The sequence below is a fragment of the Phascolarctos cinereus genome, unplaced genomic scaffold, assembly GCF_003287225.1.
Source record: "Phascolarctos cinereus isolate Bilbo 61053 unplaced genomic scaffold, phaCin_HiC Scaffold_4;HRSCAF=312, whole genome shotgun sequence".
NCBI classification, from domain to species: domain Eukaryota; kingdom Metazoa; phylum Chordata; class Mammalia; order Diprotodontia; family Phascolarctidae; genus Phascolarctos; species Phascolarctos cinereus.
The window spans coordinates 71,829,450-71,852,813 of NW_027555847.1; the positions used below are offsets into that span (position 1 = coordinate 71,829,450).

At 34.9% G+C, this 23,364-nt stretch overlaps 1 pseudogene; it reads right to left on the reverse strand.

Moving 5' to 3' along the window:
• Positions 1-13,416: 13,416 nt before the first annotated feature.
• Positions 13,417-14,585, reverse strand: LOC110204831 (transcription factor Dp-2-like; annotated as a pseudogene).
• Between the last annotated feature and the right edge of the window lie 8,779 nt (positions 14,586-23,364).

Genomic DNA, 23,364 nt, shown 5'->3' on the forward strand with positions numbered 1-23,364 from the left:
ATAAAACACTGAATAAGGAAGACTTGACTTCATATCTGGCTTGAGTCATTATCTGTATGACCTGGGGCAAGTCACTTAACCTCCATCTTCCTCAGTTTCCTCATCTGTAAAATAGGGATAATAATAGCACCAATTTACCAGGTGGTTGTGAGGATTAAATGAGATAATATTTGTAAAGAATTTTGATTACCTTAGAGCACTATATAAATATAGCAGCTAATAGTAATAGTAGAATCAGCAGCAATAGTAGCAACAGTGGTTGTGATAGCAGTAGTACTTGTCATTGAATCATCTTTATAATGCATTTTTAGAGATCTGGAATATGTTTGGGAACTATGAGTAGAACAACCAGAGGGCAGGGAGCTGAATTCAAATGAACATTTGAATTCAGGTCATTAGGCGTAGAGTAACCCCATTTCAACCTTGGGGGAGTTAGTAATAGACTTGCTTTGAGGTGTACTTGAAAAGGGAACTCTTGGAACCACTGAGTGTCCATTGATCATCTCCCATGCTAGGATCTGGGCATCTAGGTGGTACAGTGGATAGAGTGCCAAGACCGAAGTCAAGAAGACTCATTTTCCTGAGCTCAGACAGGCTTCAGACACTTACTAGCTGTGTGACCCTGGGCAAGTCAGTTAACCCTGTTTGCCTCAGTTCCTGTTCTGTAAAACGAGCTGGAGAAGGAAATGGCAAACCACTCCAGCATCTTTGCCAAGAAAACACCAAATAGAGTCACAAAGAGTTGGACATGACTGAAATTGACCGAATAACAATCCTAGAATATGGTCTATTCTGCAGTGCATTTAGTCCAAAGAGGGGGTAGTTTATTTTATTTACAAAATTTACAACATCTAAAAGCCACTATCAATAATTGTTTCATTCTCCTTCTATATAATTTTAATAGAAAACTCTTGATGGCTTAGCTCTGAATTATTTCCTCAGCCCTCTTCTTGGGGATCTTTACATGCTTTTGCTGTCTTATTGGAATCACTTTTTATCATTTTATCTGGTTTATAGTTTAACAAGCATACTGATAATTGAATGACAAATTATATGACTGCAGACAGATTTATAAACTGAAGTACATGGAAGTGGTGTGTGAAAATCTCTGCTAACTTGTTTTCTGCATTTCTAATTAAGTAATTCCTAGGCTTTGTCTGCTCTTAGGTTAATATCTTATTTCCACAACCTTTTAAACCCAATACTCAGGTACATTTTTTTTTCTCATTTTTTTTAAAATACAAAGCATTTGGACAATTTATTAATAAAACTAAATTATTACTACAATATTTAAAATATTAAATTTTAATTTTAAATTGCTATTTTACTTAATATTAAACTTTGCTTATTGGTATTTTTTTTTTGATACTGACATTAGGTGTGGAAGATCAGAATGTATGGCTGGGTTTATAAAAAAGGACCAAATAATTTTGGGAATATTTAAAAGCCAACAGAATTCATTTTCCTTAATTTTCAAAACATTTATATCATAACATTATTTGAACCTGTAATTTTCTGAGATTTCACAGTTCTTCACCAAAATATAATTAAAATTATCATTATTTTAAAAGATTAGTGATTTTCTGATAGCTAGCTACAAAGTTATGGATGTTAAAGGAAAAAAAAAGAATCATTCCAGGTGTTTCACTTTTATACAGAAATATATCACTTATCATCTTTATCTTAGAAATTTAATATTTCATACACATCAGCACCACATTACTCTATTATCTCTCATAATAAATAATTGGCCTTTTCTATATAGTTAGCTTACTAGCAACATACATATACATATACACATACACATATACACACACACACACCATTTATACATAAATATGCATGGATATACACATATATAACTTTTTCATATATGTGTATAAAAGGGGTATATATATATTACATCATATATACATATATACATACATAAATGTGTGTATGTACAGTTATATGTGTGGGGATATATATATATATATACATAAATATGTATATATATACATATATAGTCAGTTATTTATCAAGAATGAGGGATAACAGACTGAATGTGGTGTTGTTGTCTATGAATTACTAGGTTTCTGAGACGAAAGTGATAAGGGATCTATTCATATATCAAAGTGAAACATTACGAATGATTCCTTCCTCCTTTAACATTTTTCTGTAACTGTGTAGGCAGTTATCAAAAAATCACTTGTCGTAAAAACGACAAAACAATTTCAACTGCATGTTGGTGAAGAACAGTATGAATATACTTGATGTCCCTTATAACAATTCTCACACATGATACCCAGTTGGCAATCTGCTGTATCTTCTAAAGCTGTGCTTACCACGTCTCTTGCCCATCTAAAAATGTGAGGGGTAACTGGGTTAATGAGAATGCAGAAATAGAATTTTCATTCAAAATAACTATAAAATGAAGAAAATATTTAGGTGCTAATCTACCATGGGAGATTCAGAACATTTTATCAAATCCAATAAAAACACTCTTTAGAAAAATAAAGGATAGTTAATTAATTGAAGAGAGTTGGCAACATCGTTTTATTGTATAAATTATTCTCCTGCATCTGTTCACTTCACCTTGAATCAGTTCACACAAGTCTTCTCAGGTTTCTCTTTTTGTCATTTTTATAGCACAATAAAATTCCATTACATGCAAAATCACAATTTTTTCAGCCATTCTTCAACTGATGGGAACCTTCTGTTTCCAGAATTTTTTGTAGCAACAACAACAACCGTACTATTAATATCTGTGTAAATATAGGTCCGTTTCCTTTTTGGTTTCTTTGGAATATAGGCATAGTAGCAATATTCCAAACTTCTTCATGTCCTAATAGTTAAAAGGCCCCTTCCACGAAATACTTAAAGAGCCCAAGGAAACCATAAAATATTAGGTATCTCTCCTATGGAGGATTTGCTGAAAGCCATTGTGAAGAATCACACAGTATGAGCAGGCATGGATGTGTTGCAACCCACAAGAGAGGAGGAAGTCCTCACATTGATGAGATTATAGATCAATTGCAGTTTTGAAGTGATTCTCCTTGGATTTCTAACCTCATTAACTTCAAAGAAGTAATATGTATCTATTTCAAAGAAAGAGTCCAAATTTAAAAGAAGCCCAGCAACACTTAACGGATTTACTTTTCTTTGTTCATGTAGCCCTGTTGGAGAGAAGAGACTAATATTTTCATGTTCACTTGGGTTCAAATCACAACTTAACTTGTTCAGTTACAGATATCATCCTACAGACAGCATGCTTTAAGGTTTGCAAAGTGCTTTACAAATATCATCTCAGTTTATCATTATTACAGCTCTGGGAGGTAGGATCAGGGCAGGGAAGGGAATAATAATCTAGTGCCTACTATGTGCCAGGCATATTATGCTAAGTGCTTTACAAATATCTCACAACAACCTGGGGAGATGGGTTTATTATTATCTCCATTTTACAGATGAGGAAACTGAGGCAGACAGGGTTTGACTGAGGAATCCAGGATCATACAACTAGTAAATGTCCGAGGCCAGATTTAAACTTAGGTCTTTCTGACTTCAAGTATAGCATCCTATTCACTGCACACCTCCTCATTGCTTAACTTTTGAATGCTTCTGATTTGTAATCTTGTGCACAAATAAAATTTATTATTGAAATAATTTTAACCATTAACAACAAAAATGAGTTAATTTGTTGTTGAATTGAATATTTGGTGAGATTTCATTGTGATACTTATTTTTTTTTTCCAGTCCTATAAAATAATTATACTGAGGCAGAACCCAAATAATTGCTATGTACCCTGAGCTGGCTTAGAAGATAAATGCATACACTCTGTAATATGTACTTGCTAAGGGACGTAGCGTATCATTGATTTTCAAATAACTTCCACTGACTTTAATGTATGTTCAGTGTATGGATCAATACAAGGATATAGTTAAGTATGTCATTACTATTGCATAGTAATTAGTGTCCTCTTTCTTCAGTACTAGTATCTTTGTTCAGTGGCCATATTGTCTTCTATTGTGTGTGTGTGTGTGTGTGTGTGTGTGTGTGTGTGTGTGTGAGAGACAGAGTACATTTGAAAATGAAAGTTTTATTTTCTGTTGCAGTTGCTTCCACAGTTAATATTTAGCAATTTCCCTTCTAATTATCCCTCTGAGTTTTGTATTGTTTTATACTTTTCACAGTCCTTGATAGACTGTTTAAATTTAGAAAGGCCTTTGGCTTACAGAATACTTCTGCATCTGCATATTTAATTCCCACCTAACATCATGACACTGAATTCCACATAGGATTTTAGATGTAGAATAAAGTTGGATGGAATCTCCAAAGGCATTTCATTTAAGCTGTCTCCTTTTTAAAATAAAGAAATTGAGACCAATGTAGGTTAAATAATGTGGGGAAAGTTTCACAAGTAGAAAGCATCAAAGACAGGATTTGGACCCAGGTCTTCTGCCTTTAGAACAACTGTTCCTTCTGTTGTACAAGGAAATTGTACAAAGAAATTCATAGCTCTCAGAACAGTACTTCCAAACATTAAAAATACATGTTTTACTAACATATGGGCTTCTGTATTTTTTTTTAATTTCACAAACTAATAATGAATATTTAAGCCTGGGATTCAATTCATCTTTATCTAACAGCCTCTTAACTCTTCACTCACTTCCATTCAAGAAGGTTGTTTGTGAATGAAGGGTCTTCTTGGTAAACCAAAGTATTTTTTAATCCATTAATTATTGCCAAAATAAAATTTCTAAGGAGAATAATTAAGTTACTGCTAGCATTTGATGCCTGATTGATTAAAAGGCAGAGTAGTAGATAGAGCACTGACTTGTAATCAGGGAAAACTGGGTTAAAAGACTCCCTGAGTCATGTTAGCCTGAGTGACCTTTCTATGCTTCTTTTTTTCATCTGAAAAAAGAGACTGGGATGGATTTGGAGACCTCTAACATCCCTTCCAATTTTTAATTTGATACTATAACTGGTTGGACCCTGCAAGGAGCAATGATTATACCAGACCTGCCTCACTGTACCCTTGACAACAATTTTGGTTTTCAGGCAGTTGATCAAAAGAAGCAAGTAATCATTTGACAGCCATCCTTTATTGAGGGATGATTTTTATTATTTCTATTCAGATCTGTGCTTTTATGGTAGGAAAAAAAAAGCACATTTCACCAGATATAATACCTATACTGTGGACAATTTCCCAAATACTGCATGGACTGGTTGAAAGTGAATTGAATATATTTGTTAAGCTAACTTGTGATTATCTAATTTGACCAAAATATATTCAGCCTTTAATTTTTTTTTTGGTTTTGGTTTTATTGTAGGTACCATGTCACAGTTGTGACCTCAAATAGCAACAGAAATTAAAACCAGGAATTTAACTTTGAGATGCACTGACAGATGAAGTCAATGTGATGATTTTTGCATCCCTCTCCCCTGACCCCAAGAAATTGCTAGTCCAATCTGAACTTTTAATCATTAAAATAGTATGAATGCATTGGTCATTCTGTGATTCTGATTGATGATTTTACATAAAGAAAATATGTTGGATGATGAGAGATTAACCCTTGTGTTTGTTGTTCTGCTCTTCATGAGGTCTGGGTGTCAAAGGCAAGTAGAAATCTGACCCACAATGGCCAGTCTGGAAACTTTCAACTAGAAAATCCCAAACAACTGTCAACAAGATAGATAGAAAAGGTACATGGCCTTAATTCCCATGGTATTTGAATTAGTAGAGAAATCCTGTCCCATTTCTTTCTTTCTCTCTGGTGCACACATGCAAGTGCGTGCACATGCACTCACACTCCCGCACACACACATGCATAATTTTCTTTCTTCTAATAAACTACAACAGTATCTAGATGACCCCAGGCATTTTGATATGGGAATAGTGATAATGGGTTTAACTCTCTTCACTCTCTTCACACAGGCCATCTACAATATCATTTGCTAGTGTTTCTGGATAATAAACATGAGAGCATCAGATGACACTTGGGAAATTATTCTAGAAGTCCCTCAATTTACAAATGGGGAAATAGGCTCCAAGAAGTTGAGCAACCTGCCTAAGTTTACAAAGGTAGTAAGTAGCAGAGCCAGGATCTGAACCTGAGTCTTCTAACTTTAAATTAGAACTTGTCCCACTATATCATATTGCAAAACCAAGATCTTAGAGGGACATCTGACATAAATATATAAATTCCTTAAACAGATTATGTTGCTCCTATTATAGGATTAACCATGGTTTCATGAGTGTTCCTACTCCATCCTTCTGCATACATTTGTGATACTCTGACAATTCCTATGAAATCAGCAGCATTTGCAAGAGTAAGTTCTCAGTAAGATAAATTTACTTGATAATTCTCCGGAAGCATTTTCCCTCATCTGTGCATACATTCCCTTCTAGACCGAGAACATCATGAGGAAAGGGACAATATCCTTCCTATTCAATGTTTGTATCAATCCTATCCCAGACTACAGAAATGTCACTTTTACATATTAGAAGCTTAATAAATGTTATGTTTTAGAAACGAACATACTTTTAGTAGGTTACTAATGTTTCATGTTTGTTGAGTTTAGTTTTGCATAAAGTGGAAAGATTTGAAATACAGGGAGCATACATGCAAATCTATTTCCTTTTTTCCCTTCAGGTACTATTGGACAACACTACCTTATTCATATACGATTTTGAATATAGGACAACATTCAAATTGAAACAATCAAAATCACAAATCCATTGTGACTGCAGAACAAAAATGCACAGTCACAGAGCCTTGTATGGTTATTGCTCAAGAAAATAAATCATCTAGACCACTGAAACTGTGAAATTGGGTTAGAGATGAGCACATGTCCCCAATGTTTCACACAATTTATCAACTACCTTTCTGCTTCCTTTTGGCTCACTCCATTCTTGCTGACCCCTCCCATCCTTTTTCCCTTTCCCAACAGAACAGCACAGCTGAAAACATGTCTTTGCTTTCTGAAATAATCACAGAATAGATCACTTTAATATATCTCAGTCTGGCCCTTTGAAAGGAGGATCTCAATTTGTTGTATTGGATAAGAAAGCTCTTGTAACACACTTTAAGATGGATGAGATTATGGCCATAAATGCTATCCTGAAGTAAATACAGAAATTCAGTAGGTACAAGACACTAAGGATTTTGCTTTGTTGGACATTCATCTGTATCATGTCCAGTAACCCAAGTTCCTATTTTGAGACCTCTTCTCTTTTCCCCATATGCTATCTTACTTGGTAATTTTGTAGCTCCTATGAATTCAACAACATCTCTATGAGGTTGATTACCCAGTCTATGTACTCATCCCTAATCTATACGAATATCCTGTAGGCATCTAAAATTCTACATGTCCAAAACTGAATTATTTATCTTTCCCTTCAAAATCTTCATTCTTTTAAACTCATGTGTTGCTTTTAAGGGCTCCACCATCTTTCCAGTCACCCAGGTTAACACCGTTAGTGTTGTTAGCCTCAGCACTTAAATTTCATTCATCTTATATATCCAATTTATTGCCATATCTATGCTTCACAACATTTCTTATATATGCACCCTTATCTCCACTGTTGCAGCTAACAACCTACTTCAGGCCCTCATCATCTCTCACCCGGACTATTACAGTAAGTTTCTAATCAGTCTTCTTCAAGTCCCTCTAACTTCTAGTCCTTCTTTCACTTTTCTGTCATAGTGATTTTCCTAAGCTCCTCCTCCTCCCAAATCAATACACTTTAGTGACTCTTTATTATCTTCAGGATAAATATAAAGTTCTCCGGCATTTAAAGTTCTATATAACCTATCCACTTTCTTCCTTTTTTTTTTTTTTTTTACTTCAGCTTGTGTTTTTTGACAAATGATGTATTCTACAGCCAACTGCAGCACAATAAGAGTGTGGGTTTATTCCAGATTTAAAATAGAAGAGAAATATTGGAGGAACACAGACACTCACAATGTGAGAAGGCTGAGAGTCGGGTAGTGGGCAAGGGGTGTAGTAAGGGCTGCTGCTTGGGACAGTGAAGACTATTTTGGGGAGAATTTCCTTTCCATCCTAGACTCCCTCCTCCAAATGAAAGGGAAAAAGTGGCTTATGACTGGAAGCTTCTTCTTTCCCCCAAGGCAGGAGTGCCTTACTAGAGGATAGCATTGCTCAATATCACATTATTTACCTATTGGTTTTTAGCAGTTGGATTCAGCTTCTATTTGATTTTTACCTTAAGTGTTTGAAATGAAGACAGTTTAATTTACATGATGGAGGTGGGGAAAGGAAAGGTTGTTCCTCTGGTCAGAAAAGATGTAGAGGCCCATGTACATTGAAGACTTGTACTTAGAAGAACCGTGACTAGTGCCTACTTGTATGTGCATGAAGGATGTCTAGATCAATTTAAAACACAATACTGATACATGTTACTTTAGTCCCTTATGTCAAAGATGACCTGCAGTACCCAAGCTAAGCCATAGCTGCTCTATCTTTACACACCTGCAGGGGTGTGCTAAACTGATACTGATGTTTCTAGGTGGGGTAGAAAGTAGGTCTAACACATAGTTTCTTAAAGAAGAGATTTTAATCTTTTTTTTTTGGTGGGGGGTTGTTTTAGCTGTCTAAAACCTCTAATAGTCAGGAATGGACAACACCAATAACAGCTGCAGATCTAATGGATGGAGGCAGGAACAGGGAAGGGAAGGTGCTGAAGTCACCCACAAGAAGGTCTTCATTTTTTTTTTTTTTGGAACTGGCAGCATGTGCATAATGTTGGTGAAACCTGCATCTGGATGCCAGCCAATCAAAAATGATGCCACGTGATGACCACATCATCTTTCTTGAAAAAGCCGTGAGCTTTGCCAACATTCATGGCAAAGTTAACCCTTCAGCCCATGACTCATGAACAGGTTCCTGCCCAGCAGAAAAAAGATACCTCTGTAGAGATGAGCCTGGTATGCAGCCTAAGGACTATGAGTTATGGCTATGATGGGGGCCCGGGGATGGTACTCGGGGATGAGCAGACCTTCCAGACTTGGTGATGATGCTAATGTCCCAACTGCACCACTTGAAGGAAGCCTCTATGGCACCCATGGCAGCAGCTTCAGTAAGATCCTTGATTATGGGCTCCAGGAAATGAAGCTCCTCAAACAACTGAGTGAAAGATAGTGGACTCTGTCTCTTGGGCAATCAAGTTTGCATCCACACAGTTTCCACTGGATAGTCCCCTTTGGAAGTCTCCCCAGACAGCATGATATAATCTGCTCCATTTGAGACAGCATTGACTACATTACTACCTTCAGCCTTTGTGGGGTGTGGCTTCTTAATCATGCTCTTAAGCATTTGAGTGGCACAAATAACAAATTTCCCAACTATTATACCTTCCAATAATCATCTTCTGAGCAAAGAGGACTGTTTCTGCAGAGATCACAATACTTAGGGCCCCTTTGAGCAACCATGCCTGCTTCCCAATGCATTGGCAAACACACTCAAAGTCATGAAAGAGCATATGTTCTATAATAAAAGGGCCTGGCTCTAAAACATACCCATGAACACCCTGGGCCTCTGTTTCCTTTTTTGCAAATTGCTGGGGTTAGTGTGAACCAAACGTTTTTATTCTGTGATCTGTGATTATATATGTCTATATATATAATATATACACATACACACACACACACACATACACACACACACACACACACACACACACACACACACACACACTACATTTCCCAACTATGTTGAATTCATTTCTATATACATATATATCTGTGCATTTTTTCTCCATTTAAAAAATTGTACTGAGAAAGGGTCTATAGGCATCACTAGAATTACAAAATGGTCCATGATATACAAAACAATAATCTCCTTTGCCTAGATGGACTGTTGGGTGCGCTCAAAATTGTATGTCTTGGATGATTTACAGCTTTGTAGAATTTGAATCTTGAAGAATTTGTGTACCAATCACGTAGTCTTTTAGAACTCATAGTGTCCTCTATGACCTAATAAAGACTTGAGTAGAGGACATGCAAATAGAATCAACAATGCAAAGTCTTAAGTAAAATTAAATATTTTTTTTCTTTTTCTGTAATTAAATTTTTCTTAAATATATCACCTAAAAACAACATTAAATATAAATATAATTGGCTGGTAAATTAAGAACTGTAGTCCAATGAATTAGAAAGGAAAACCAAAATACTGAGTAGCTCATTCCTATTAATTTGTTGGTCATTAGCAATTATGTTAACTTCTTAAGTTATCACTCCTCTTACAAAGCTATGTTAGTAAACATCAGGTAGCTAAAGTGATTATATTAACGTGAAATTAAATGAGTATTTCAGTAGAGGATCACATATTCATCAATGGATCTTCAAGGAGTGATCATTTAATCTAATTTTAACTTTTTTTTTTAAATTGAAAAATGTCTGACTAGTAAAACAAAGAACGACAAATAAACTAAACATAGCACAAATCAAGTAATGGTCCAGCTCTAGTTGATGTTTGCTGTTGTTTTTGTCTGTTTTTTTAATATGGAATCATGATCTCAGCATGGATGATTTTTAGATGTCAAAGACTTTGGTTATTTGGAGCAAATCTTAACACACATATCCCATCCATAACTCCAAAGGAACAACGACAACACTGACGACAACAGAAATTTACCCTCCGAAAGGATAGGCATGTGACTGTCAAGAGATGGATGTGATGGGTCAAAACAGACTGGTGTATCAATCTTGTCACCAAGAATAATGTTTTTAAAAATATAATAATGACAGTAACAATGATAATAGAATAATGGTAAAAACAAGAATGATAATTGATGTCCCAGTGAATATTTAATGCTAATTATTAGGGTATATTTACCTGTTTTTATGATGAGCCCTTTATACATTCTGCAAATGTTGGTCCCAACATTATTGAAAATTTGATGGTTCTTACATGAATTTGTGATAACAACAATGTGGAAGCTCTCCACTGCCATAGATTACAACCTTTCTGTACATTTAGAAGCTTGTACATTAGTTAGACGTATAATGCAATTTTGCACACACTCAAATACCCTTTATGAGAAGTATTGGATATGTCATACAGAAATGAATAATGTGCCATTGTCTTCTGCATAAAGTTAAAATACTATAAAATATGTAAACAATTTTTATTTGAATGATCACTTTTTCATATCAACAGAAAACCTCTAATACTTGTATTAGGAAAAAAAACATATTCTTTCAGGAAATAGTCATTCTGGTTCAATTATTGAAACATTAAATAAAAATTCAGTCTCATGCTTACTCTAAAATGAGACACTTTCGGCTATCAAAGTTGCTTGAGTAGAGTTATTGTTTTTTACAACTTTTATGAAAATACAGGAGTAGAAAACCTATTACCCTAAAATAAACACATGGCATTTTAATATGTTCTGTGCATGCTACATGGTTTCCAGTTACCTCAAGTCAAGCTGTAAAAATTTCAGAACAAAAGCTGAGTTGATGAATTAATCCTTATCACATTTACATACACACACACACACACACACACACACACACACACACATACACACACAGAGGCACTCAGTACATTTGATATTGAATCCTTTGTTTCAGAGCAACACTTTTTGAGATGTCCTTTCCTAAGCCTACGAAAATGTTCTTGAAGTTCATCTCATTCATTTCCTCCCATTATGTGCCTCCTCCTCCAGTTAAAAGACAGTTTACACAAGCTATCCTTTAAAAGCAAAGCAAAACAAAACAAATATTCAAGGGAGGAGACAGTGAAGGTGAAGATGTATCACAAAATCAAATAAGTCAAGATAAAGTATTAACTCCCAAAGATTTGTCAATCACTATTATCCCACGTCTCTTTCCCTAAAGTAAAACAATAGACTGAAAATTGAAACTATTTTGTAGAAAAGAGAGAAAAATAACCTATTTTGATAACGCAATTGTAAATTGGTTAACTATCTATTACTCTTATCCCCAAAACAAATACAACAACAAAAAACAAAACACAAATAAAGTACAATTTGCTTCATTTGCTTTGATTCTGAGATATAACCTAAAGTTGCCATTTGTTGTTTAGAATATTGTTCCTCAGAAGCTTATGTTACTAGTGCTAAATTGCTAAGTTGTTGATATGGAATATCCCCTCCCCAGAAGTGTGGCCAAGAATGAACCGTAGTTTGGAGATATGGCAAAAATCATGCCTACTGATAAAGGAAACCAAGCTCAAATAGTTACCATGGAAACATGTAAAGGATAGTACTACAAGTGTGCTGAGATGCCATATCTACCCAGATGTACAAATAGCACAACGTTGCTCAGGATGCTACCATTAGAGAAAACAGGGACATATAGATGCATATCAAAATATGAGCTGCTTCAGCACAATGAATGAAGCACATGTTCACTAGCTGATTCCCTTCAGCACTGAAGACCAATACAGTGAATAAAAGGTGTTCTGATTTTATCATGGTCTTAGTTAAATGGAACTGAACCTTGAGATGACTTCCTGCCTTAAACTTGTTGCAAGGGTAAGCAATTGGGGGAGAATGTATTTAGACCTGTAGACTTTTTAAAGACAACTATATAAAATAATTGAAAAAAGGAATCTTAGTTTCTACATCTTTTTTTTTCTTTTTGCTAGGCAATGGGGTTAAGTGACTTGCCCAGGGTCACACAGCTAGTAAGTGTCATGTGTCTGAGGCCGGATTTGAACTCAAGTCCTCCTGAATCCAAGGCCGGTGCTCTATCCACTGTGCCACCTATCTGCCCCTTAGTTTCCACATCTTTAAAATGGGTATGAGAATAGCACCTACCTTCTATGGTTGCTGTAATGACCAAATGACATAACATATATAAAAAACTTTGAAAACTTTAAATTACTGTGTAAATGCTGGCCATTATTACCAGTATTACTTTTTCTTTAAAACTTTGATTTCTAGAATCAGGTGAACAAACATTCTAGGTACCTCACTCATACATGTTGAAGCATATTGTAGATATCCATGTCATCATTTAATAATAGAATAGCCAAGATATTTGAGAATGAGAAGTACTTTAGCTAAGGAATTTTCCTTGTCACATTCTCAGTTTTGAGCAGGATGATATGGGGTGTGGGAGAAGACAATGGTCCCACATCTCAGAAGGTAATTAAACAGCATTCATTCTGTCAGGTCTTCATGGATTACTTTACCTCAGTCATAGAGGAAAATACTCTGTTTGTTCTGTGTCTTAATGCTTTGTATGGCTAGAGTCTTCATTCATGCTATATTAGCTTTGAACTTGATCATCTTAACTTTGATGTTGTTAGCTGCATTTCATGCATTGTCACTAAATATACAGTGCAAAAGCAAGAGCTGAAGCAATCACAACAAGAAAAAGAGCTCACACTAAAACACATATGAATAGCATTTTTTAAAAAATGTAGCTCTTCTGCTTTCTTTATTCTGGGGATGAGGGATCCTCATCATCTTTGCCTTCATCCTAATCACTTAAAGAACACAAGGTCTTGCCTGGGGACTCTGAATAGTGGGATGTTGTGCTGCTGGATTTCTGACTACTTTATATGTGTGTTCTTTTTATTTTATTTTTTTTGGTTAGGCAATTGGGGTTAAGTGACTTGCACAAGGCCACACAGCTAGTAAGGGTCAAGTGCTTGGTCTGAGGCTGGATTTGAACTCAGGTCTTCCTGACTTCAGGGCCAGTGTTCTATCCACTGTGCCACCTAGCTGCCCCTTTCTGACAACTTTATGCAAGGAAATAAATGCCCAGATGCTAAGGCTACTTCAGCATCCAGACAAAACCCTTTTATTTTTTTTACACTTGATTGTGATAAAGTGACACCACTAATCATATCTAAATTTGGAGCTGATGGGGTTGGATTCAGAAGTTGATCCTGATTCATCCATGAAGGACTTGTAGACATATTGGTGACATAATCTCCCAAAACTTTTGGCTTCAATGATTTAGCAACTCTTAGGTCTTTGAGTGAACATTTGCCTGTTTCCAGGACAAAAGACATTCCCATTCACTTCAAAACCTCTATATCATTATGGATCTTAAAAGCATTGTCAAAATTAGAAAGATATTTGAATTTGTCACTTGAGATACTGCAGTCTATAACAATTCTTTTGCTTGTGTTGACAATTATAAAAAGTAGTGTTTAGTTCAAAGCTGGTGAGCCCTGGTTCTGCTGTACATTCTTCCGATTCCTTTATATCACATTTTAAAAAGCTGTTTGCTGCAGTAGTATCTCCTGCAGCTGAGCCCTTGTCTGCTTTATCTGCTCTGTTTGCCTTTGCTTCACTATCTCTATGTTTTGACATTCTTCAGCTGAATTTGTAACATGCCCAATACATTTTATTTCCTTTTTTCCTTTGAAATTATGTTCATTGCCATTAGCACATTGATGGCATCATAAACTCTTTCTCTAATAGTCTTCTGATCATAAGCCGAATTGGTTGCCAAATGATTATATACCAGCTCATCAGTCATTTCATTATATGAAGTTGTTCCTTTGCATTGAACTTTTTCATATACTTTCATGGACAAAAATGTCTCAAGCCTTTTCCATGTTTATCTTTTCTTGCTTCTTTTACTTTTTGAAAACAAGTGTCTGTACTCTCTAGCATGTTTTCAATCCCTTGGAACCCAGCCAGAGGCTTCTGCCACATGTGTCTGAATGACCATTACTGGTGCAGGGCTGTAAGGATTCCTAATCAGAACACTCCCAGAACTGGCTAGTCTTTGTGATGTACTTATAATCATTTGGAGTCCAACATTCACATTTATTAGTCCTAAGGTTTTCGGTAAAATCTTTCTTATTGAATTGGTGCTGGAAAGCAGAAATGCATCAAGTGGAATGTTACCTTTTGTTGGACTCAGATACTGGTCTATAAATCCTTTGTGTTCTTCATTTATAGAAGGCAGACCTAAATTTTCTGTCATCAGGTCAGACTGTAGCCTTTTTTACTTTCTCTAAAAGACATTTTAAAAAACTCTTCATCTTCAAAAATACTTCAAAAGAAGAGAAGCATCCTGCTGGCATAGCCATGGACAAGGCTACCTGAGGACCACAAGAAGACAGCCTGAGGAGGACATGTCAGGCTTTAATGGGAAGAGGTTGAGGAAGTGACTGCATCACTGTAGCAGAAGATTTTCGACTAGGCAGGGGCTGCTAGAGGTCTGTAGACTCATTCCTTGGAGGGCTCAGGCTGAAGGGGTCTGGACTTGAAAGCCTATGAGACAATATTACTTTTTAAAAAGTGATAGTAGCCCATTCTCTGAATTCATTACCATCAGATACATAGCAAATACTCAGCTTTGGGAAAGAATAGATTACTGGGCGTGATATACACAATGCTTAGTGCCATTTGTTTTACATTTCTAGCCAGTTTGGATCCAAGACACTACCTGATTAGCCCAAGAAAGTGCACAAAACTGAAGTGCACAAAACTGGAGAAAAAGCTATCATCCAACAATGGAAAAATCATGTATTTATGACATATTAATGCAATGTATTTCAGACTATCATGTAAAGACTGTAAACACACACACACACGCAGAGAAAGACCTCTGATATAATTGTGGGGAAACAACAACAACAACAACAAAAACCTGAAAAGGAGAGCACATGACAGACCAGTGGCCACCCAACAGAAGGAAAATAGAGAGGCTCTCTGGCTATGTTCATTGCTGGCACCACTATTTCATCGTTTCCTAGCATGTTCTGTCTTCCTTTCTCTATACAGGACAGGCTATCTGTCCTTTACAGTAGCAGTGGAGTGCTAGGATATAGTTGCCTTGAATTCAACAGTCATGAATTGAGACAACAAATGATGAAGAATAGCCTGGACCACTGTGGACTAGAAAAAAAAATATTTCTATTGCTGAAACCTGTATGGTTGTGGAGAGATGTGGGATAGTTCTCTGCAATAATAAAGAAAAAAGTTTATTTTTCTTCTAGTGGCATTCTATATTCATCACAATGAATGCTGAAAACGTAACTAGCCACAACCATGGAGAAAGTGATCTTAGCTGTGTGAACCCAAGGGAAAAGAAAAGGAGTATGATCCAAGACAGTGAGTTTCCAAACCAGTAAAGGGATAATCAGATGAACTAATCTAATAAGTCAATCAAAAAGAAAATAGAGAAAAGTTATTCATATTCATTGATAGTTTTGCCTTTAGCAAACAAAATTTAAGCCAGGAGAAAATCTGAGTGGAAAAAGGTATGGCATTCAACAAACACCAGTGATAATGAGAGCAGTTGCAAAGATAAAGATTTTATCATAAAAGTATTTTATCACATAGAATGAAATTCACTATGTGAAATTTACTCATCATGGATCTAATAAAGGAACCAAGCAATGATGATCTGATTCTGAGTTTCCACATCTATTTGGATCTTCTATACTATATGCCACCTGACCTTGCAAAGATAAGGTAAATGTACAAGACTTTTACAAATTGACATCACAAAAACAAATGGAAAAAGATATTAAAAAGTATTTATATAGGAAAAATTATATGAACTGATACATAGTGATATAAGCAGAAACAAGGAAAAAAGACAGTAAAACAAGACTATTAAAAATAAAACAAAATATACTAAAACTTAGCAAAGAACTAAATGCTACCTAATTGTAATAACTAACCTTAGTTCTTAATAGAGTCAGTCAGTCAATGATTATTAATTAAGTGGTTATTATGCATCAGGCACTGTGCTAAGTGGTAGGAATACATACTTGTCTCTACCCCCAAGGAAGATATGTTCTAACGGAGGACACAACATGTAAAGATCTAGGTATATAGAAAAGGTGGAAATAGATCTCCTTTTCTTGAAATGTTATTGTTTGAACAGGTTCATAAGCAGTGTAATACATTTTCTTTTTCAGTTGGTTTTGCTTAACTATTTTATTACAAGGGGAGGCTCAGTGAGGGTACTGTGTGTTTGGGGATTATAAAGAAATGTCTAGGATATAAAAATAAAATGTTTTAATACAATTCTAAAATGAAAATAACAAAAATAATATTCAGAAGATCAAGTACACTGATGCTGTACAGTTCCATACTCTACCTAGTTCAGGTAGTTTCAGAAGAATCACTGCATCTTTGATCTATCTGGGAATACCACCACCAAGAGGTTGTAAAAAACATAACTTCGCCTTCCTATCATTTTTGTCAAGCCCAAATCCAAATATTTATGGCAATGATCTAGACAGGTCTATAAACAAGCAAACAAGACCTTTGAGAAAGCCATGAATCTCAGTAGGGGTTTACAAAAGTTTTCACAATCTTTGTATGAGGTGATTACCTAAAGAAATTTTGTAACAAAATTGAACAAATAATTGAAGACCAATCTGTGCATTACATTTGGGTTTCATTCCCTGAAAATTTCTTTGAAGAACATCTCCCAGCATCCCTTTTCTATAACATAATCTTATGAGCAGAAGAAATGAAGGCTTTCCTCCACCCATATCTTGTCCCTTCTGGCAGAAAAAAAGTAACCACTGACCGGGACCCATACTTTTTCATATGTAACACAAAATTAGGTGCAAAAAAACTACATTTGCTGGAATGTCATCTTATTAATTACACAACTGTGTTCTTTTTTGCATGGATCTTCCTTATCATAAGGGTCTGAACTATGAAATGAAAATAGTTCCTTAAAGCATTTTATTTATACAGATGGGTGATATAAAATGTATACAGAAAATATCTATTGGCCTATTTATCTATCTATGTGTGTATTTATAGTTTTTTTATTATACAGTTATAAAGTCAATATTTAGACATAGATGTATTGCATATGATCACATTTATACAGCGCTCTTTAGTTTGCAAAATGCTTTGTATACATTATCTCATTCTTGGCTGAACAACCAACTAACAGGCCACTATAGTGATTCAGGCAGGAAATGATGATTTGCACCAGGCTGGTGAAAGAGAAATGGACATATGTAAAGAATGTTACAAATACATAAATGATACCTCCTCACAAATGATCAGATATAGGGAAGTGAGTGTGGAGTCAAAGATGAAATCTAGGTTGCAAACCTGGTAACTGGGAAGATAATGTTCTCTACAATGAGAGAAAAGTTAGGAAGATGGGAAGGTTTTGGGGTAAAAGCTAATTAATTCACATTTGGCCATGTTGAGTTTAAGCTGCTTGTGGGACATTAAGTTCACTATATCTAAAAAGTGTTTGGAGATGCTAGAAAAGTTAGGGAGAGAGTTCGGGTTACACAAGTAGGTCTGAGAGTCATCTACAGAGAAATGATAACTGTAAATATGGGAAGTCATGATATCATCAAGTGTAATCATCAAGGGAGGAAAAGAGATTTGAACTGGACAAGTACATTTGAGAGTCATTTGCATAGAGACAACGGAAAATATGGGAGTCTAGGAAATCATCAAGTGAGATAGTAAAAAGGGAGGAGAGAGTTCACGACAGAATCTTAGGGAACATCCTACTATAGTGGGCATGACAAGGATAAAAGATCCAGCGCAGGAGACAAAGAAGGAACAGTCTGAGGCATGGGAAGAAAATCAATAGAGTATCATAAAAACCTAGAAACAAGACAATATTAAGGAGAAATTGGTGGTTGACAGTATGAAAGGCTAGAGAAGAGTGCATTGGGGAAAAAACACTGGATTATTAATTATAATGGATAATAATAATAATGCTTATATCCTGGTAATGTAAGAACTTTGAGACAATGAGACAAATGATGAGACAAAAACAGGATTTCGAAAACCTAATATACTATGCATTTTGTTTGCTTTTTCTCATGATTCTGTTGAAAAACTGAACCCATGTACATGTAGGGATTGCTAAACAAATAAATTCCTCAATATTAATTAGAAATAAAGATCTAATAAAATATTTAAAATATTAAAAGATGACTCATTTTAAATAAAATAATCACAAATAATTTTACTTTCCACTATTCTTAGTTGTTACATCCATGTTTATTTTTACTGATAAGTATGTGTGTATGTGTACACGTATGTGCATATATGTATATACATATACATATATATAAATATGTGTGTGAATACATACTTTTCTGAATATTTGTAAAACATATGTTTAATAATCCATTTCAGAATTTTTTCACATAGTTTTCAGAATCCACCCATTCTGCTTTTGAAAACTGAGATAACATTGACTTTATCTCCAATCTGTATAATTTTTTTCCATGCTTTCCTCAATTTCTCAAAGTTACCTAAGAATATGTTAACATTCAAACCTACTGTATTTTCACATCTTATAGATTCAATTTCTAAGGCAATGTGCCAGGTGCTAACAATATAGAGGTAAAAATAAAACAATTCTTGGTCTGTGAAGGCTTATGGTATTCTAGGGAAATATATACACAGATGTGTGTGTGTGTGTGTGTGTACACACACATATACAGGTATGTATTCATACTTATATACACATATGCATATGTGCACATTTTATAGAAAATAGAATATATGGATATAATAAATAACATATGAACATATGTTCCTATATTTATGTGTATATATTACATACATATAAACATGTGTGTGTAAACATTCATGTATATATGCATACCTATATATGGACAATACACAAATAAACTCTGTTTATATCTAAGAAGGAGTAACTACATCGTGGGGATCTAAAAAGCTTATTGGGGTGGTGCACAAGCTGAACCCTACAGCAGCATGTTGAGGATTCTAAGAGACTAAAATAAAAGAGGAGTGGTTTCAATGAGAGGGGATAATTTATGCAAAGCCGCACAAATAGAAGGTGGGGGAAAAGTCCCTCAACTTCTTCAAGAAACAGTTAGTCTGTCAACTTGGCTCTAATAGAAAGCATAGTAGGGAAGTAATATGAAATTTGTAGAAATATAGATAGCCATATTCTAGATGGCTTTAAAACTCAGATTGGGAGATTGCTTCATATTTTATTTCAAAGTTTATAGGAAGCCCCTGATAATAGTAACAGTTAACATTTATATAGTGCTTTAAGGTTTACAAAATACTTTACAAAAGTTATATTACTTGATCTCTACAACAACCCTGGAAAGTGGGTGTTATTATTATGCCAAGACCAACCAACTTAGGGTCACACAGCCAGCAAATATCTGAAGCAGGATTTAAACTCAGATGTTACTGAATCCAAGTCAAACACTCCTTATGCAGCGTCCCCTAGATCTTTGATGGTAGGGAGTTTTCATTATTTTGATTCATATCCTCATAACTTAGCCCAGAGCTTGGTACACAGGATGTAAAAGATGCTTGTTGATTTTTAGACTGATCAATATTTTTCTCATGACTGAGCCATGAACACTGCCTATGTATACTCTTTCACAGAATTGTGACAGTAGAATGGTACGAGCAAAAGTCTTTACTTTAGCATGCTGGGTTAGCTTTAGCCCAGTGCCTGATACAAGAGTCATTTAATAGATAATAATTTATTGATTGAGTTTTTTTACATTAGACCAAAGATTTTTTTTCCAATTTGCTGCATATTTTTAATACAACTTATGCATCAAGAAGATTTTTCAGGATTTGCCTTAATCCACTCAAGTATATTCAACCTTGATTGTATTCCCACTTCAACATGGAAAATGTAGACCTGTGCATATCAAATTACTACAGCTTACAATATTGCATTAATTTAAATTTTAGTCATGACTAGACAGGATTGAGTTTTAGCTGGTAATCTTTAGTCAAGATCTTTGCCAAGGCAATAAGGATCTAAACTCTCCTAAGAAGAAAATGCCTTATTACTTCTAGGAATTATCTAATTGATTACATTTTCCCCTTAGAATGGCCTTGAAATAAGCTCTGTAGATGAATATTAACATGTTAACATCTGCAAAGAAAGAAATCCGACGCTGTCCTTTAGAAATGTGGTACAGTATTCCACAGCCATTGATGTATTTCCATATGTTAGCAAAGAAGAAAACTATAAAGGCAGAGGCGAGCAGATGTATCTGACTGCTCACACTATTTATTTATTTTTTTCTCTTTTTGTCCAAGAATATTTTAAAGTATAGGATCAGAGAATTGGAACAGACCTTGAAAGCCATCCTTTTATTTGAGTGATGAAGAAACAGTGAATCAGAAAGGTTGACTTGTCCAAGGTTATACAGGTAGTAATATGCAGAGGTGTAATTTTAACACACATCTCATCATACTGTGTCTGTTTCATTTCAAAAACTTGTTTTTTGTCATTTTAATGATAGTTATGCAGAAGAACCATGTCTTATTATCGATCAATCCCTGGAAAATGCCATTTTTTATCAATAATTCATTCATGTACTGACTGCTGTCTTTCCATGTGACCAGAAGGCCACAATATATCTGAGCACCCTTAAAAGTCTACATCATAAAATATCTTGTGTCATAACATTTCTTGACCCCTAGAACATTAGCCAAAAGAATGTTCTATAGGGTAAAGTTCAATACATCAAAATGTGTGTCTGTACGTTGTAGTCATTTTGACCCTATAGTCTGGAACAAATAAGATTATTGGGCTTCTGGATCAGGAGACCCAGGCTCTAGTTTTGCCTAAATAACACTGATAAAGGGGCAACTAGATGCCATAGCGCATAGAGTGACATGTCTAAAGTCAGAACACTCATCTTCTGGATTTCAAATCTGGTGTCATGCTCTTACTAGCCATGTCACCCTGGACAAGCCATTTAACCCCGCTTGCCTCAGTTTTTCATCTGTAAAAGGAGAGAAGGAAATGGCAAACCACTCCAGCATCTTTACTGAGAAATATGGTCAAGAAGAGCATATGACTGAAAAGACTGAACAATAGCAAAATTTGGGACAATAACCAAACTTTTCAGGGCTTCAGTTTTCGTGAATGTGAAATGAAATCATATTATGTAGTTGGTCTTTAAGGTTAAATATTTAGTGATCAACACTAATTTGGCCCTCTCCTTTATTGTTTTCTGGTCTAGGAATATATTTGATTACTGAGTTATAACTCCACTAAGTCAGGACATTCAGAAGGGAACTGTTTTGTCAATATAATGCTTATCTATGAACAAAGTCAATAGTTTTGAACCCTACAAACCACTCCTTCGATTATCATAACTAATGCATATTTCAGAAAGTTTGAATGGCAAAATCAGTTTCGTAGTATATAGGTCCTACATGACATTAATAAAATATTTTAAGTATAAATATCTGCTGATATTTATTATTAAAATATTAGCTTATAAATTTTCTTTCCTTAGGCCCTCATTCCAAACTATATTTGTGTTTTATACACACAAACTCAAATGACCTGGTCCACCAAATAATATCAGCCATTTACTTAGGCAGGGGTGAAAAATGCATATCTAATAAGTAATTTCTACCAGATTCAAGGATGGAAGGAATTACTCTTAATCTATTTAAATCGACAATTTAGGTGTTTTGCTTATCTTCCTATGATAAAAAGTAAATAAACTGAAAACAAATGTAATTAACTAATTAAAATACTTCTGAATTACTAAGTACTCCTAGCAAGTCATTTTAAATGAAAGTCAATAATCATATATGCCAAGGCCTTATAGTTTCATTTAATCATGATTTGATTGTTATGATAAAAAAAAAAGTGGTGATTTTTGACTTGGTTTATGTGTGTTTTAAATCTCTGTGAAGTAGACTGGTAATTCATTAGAATATTATTTATTTTTCTGACTTTCTGAGATACATGTTCCAAAGCATCATTGTTAATGATTTGTACAGATACAAAATGAACTTGGACCACATTGGAAATATTGTGTTTAGTTATGGATACCACAATTTAAGAAATGTACTTATGAAATCAAAGTTGATGAGTATGGTAAAGGATTTCAAGATTATATCATATGAAAAAATAATAGAAAGAAGTGGAGATGTGTCAACCATGTTAAACTATAACTAGGGTAGGCTAAGTGGGGCTTTGCCACAAGGCACAAATTTAGAGGATGTTGAAAATATTCGCTGTTTTTTACCAGAAGAAGCAACATAACTTAGCACTGAGTTAGCAAGATGAAATAGTTCAAATGGCAACTGTCAGATAATGCATTTTTTCCCTCCATTTTCTGTCCCTCAGATAATTTCCTTCTTGGCCTGGCCTGACTTGATCACTCCCTGTTTCCACAGATTATAAAATGGTATACTTCTGCATAATTCTCATCAAGTTATGCCCCCTCATCAGTGCCTCCTGAGGTCCTAGGTTCTTACTGACAGAGGTTTATAATGTTTGCTCTGGGTATAGCTTGTTTTTCACCAGAAGCAAATATTGTTAGTTAGAGCTCTGCCCAATTGCTTTCAGATGTTTTGAGAAAGAAAAATCAAAAAAACAAACCTTGAAATATCCACAGAAAAAAGCAAACCACTCAACAACGAGAAAAGCAATAATATT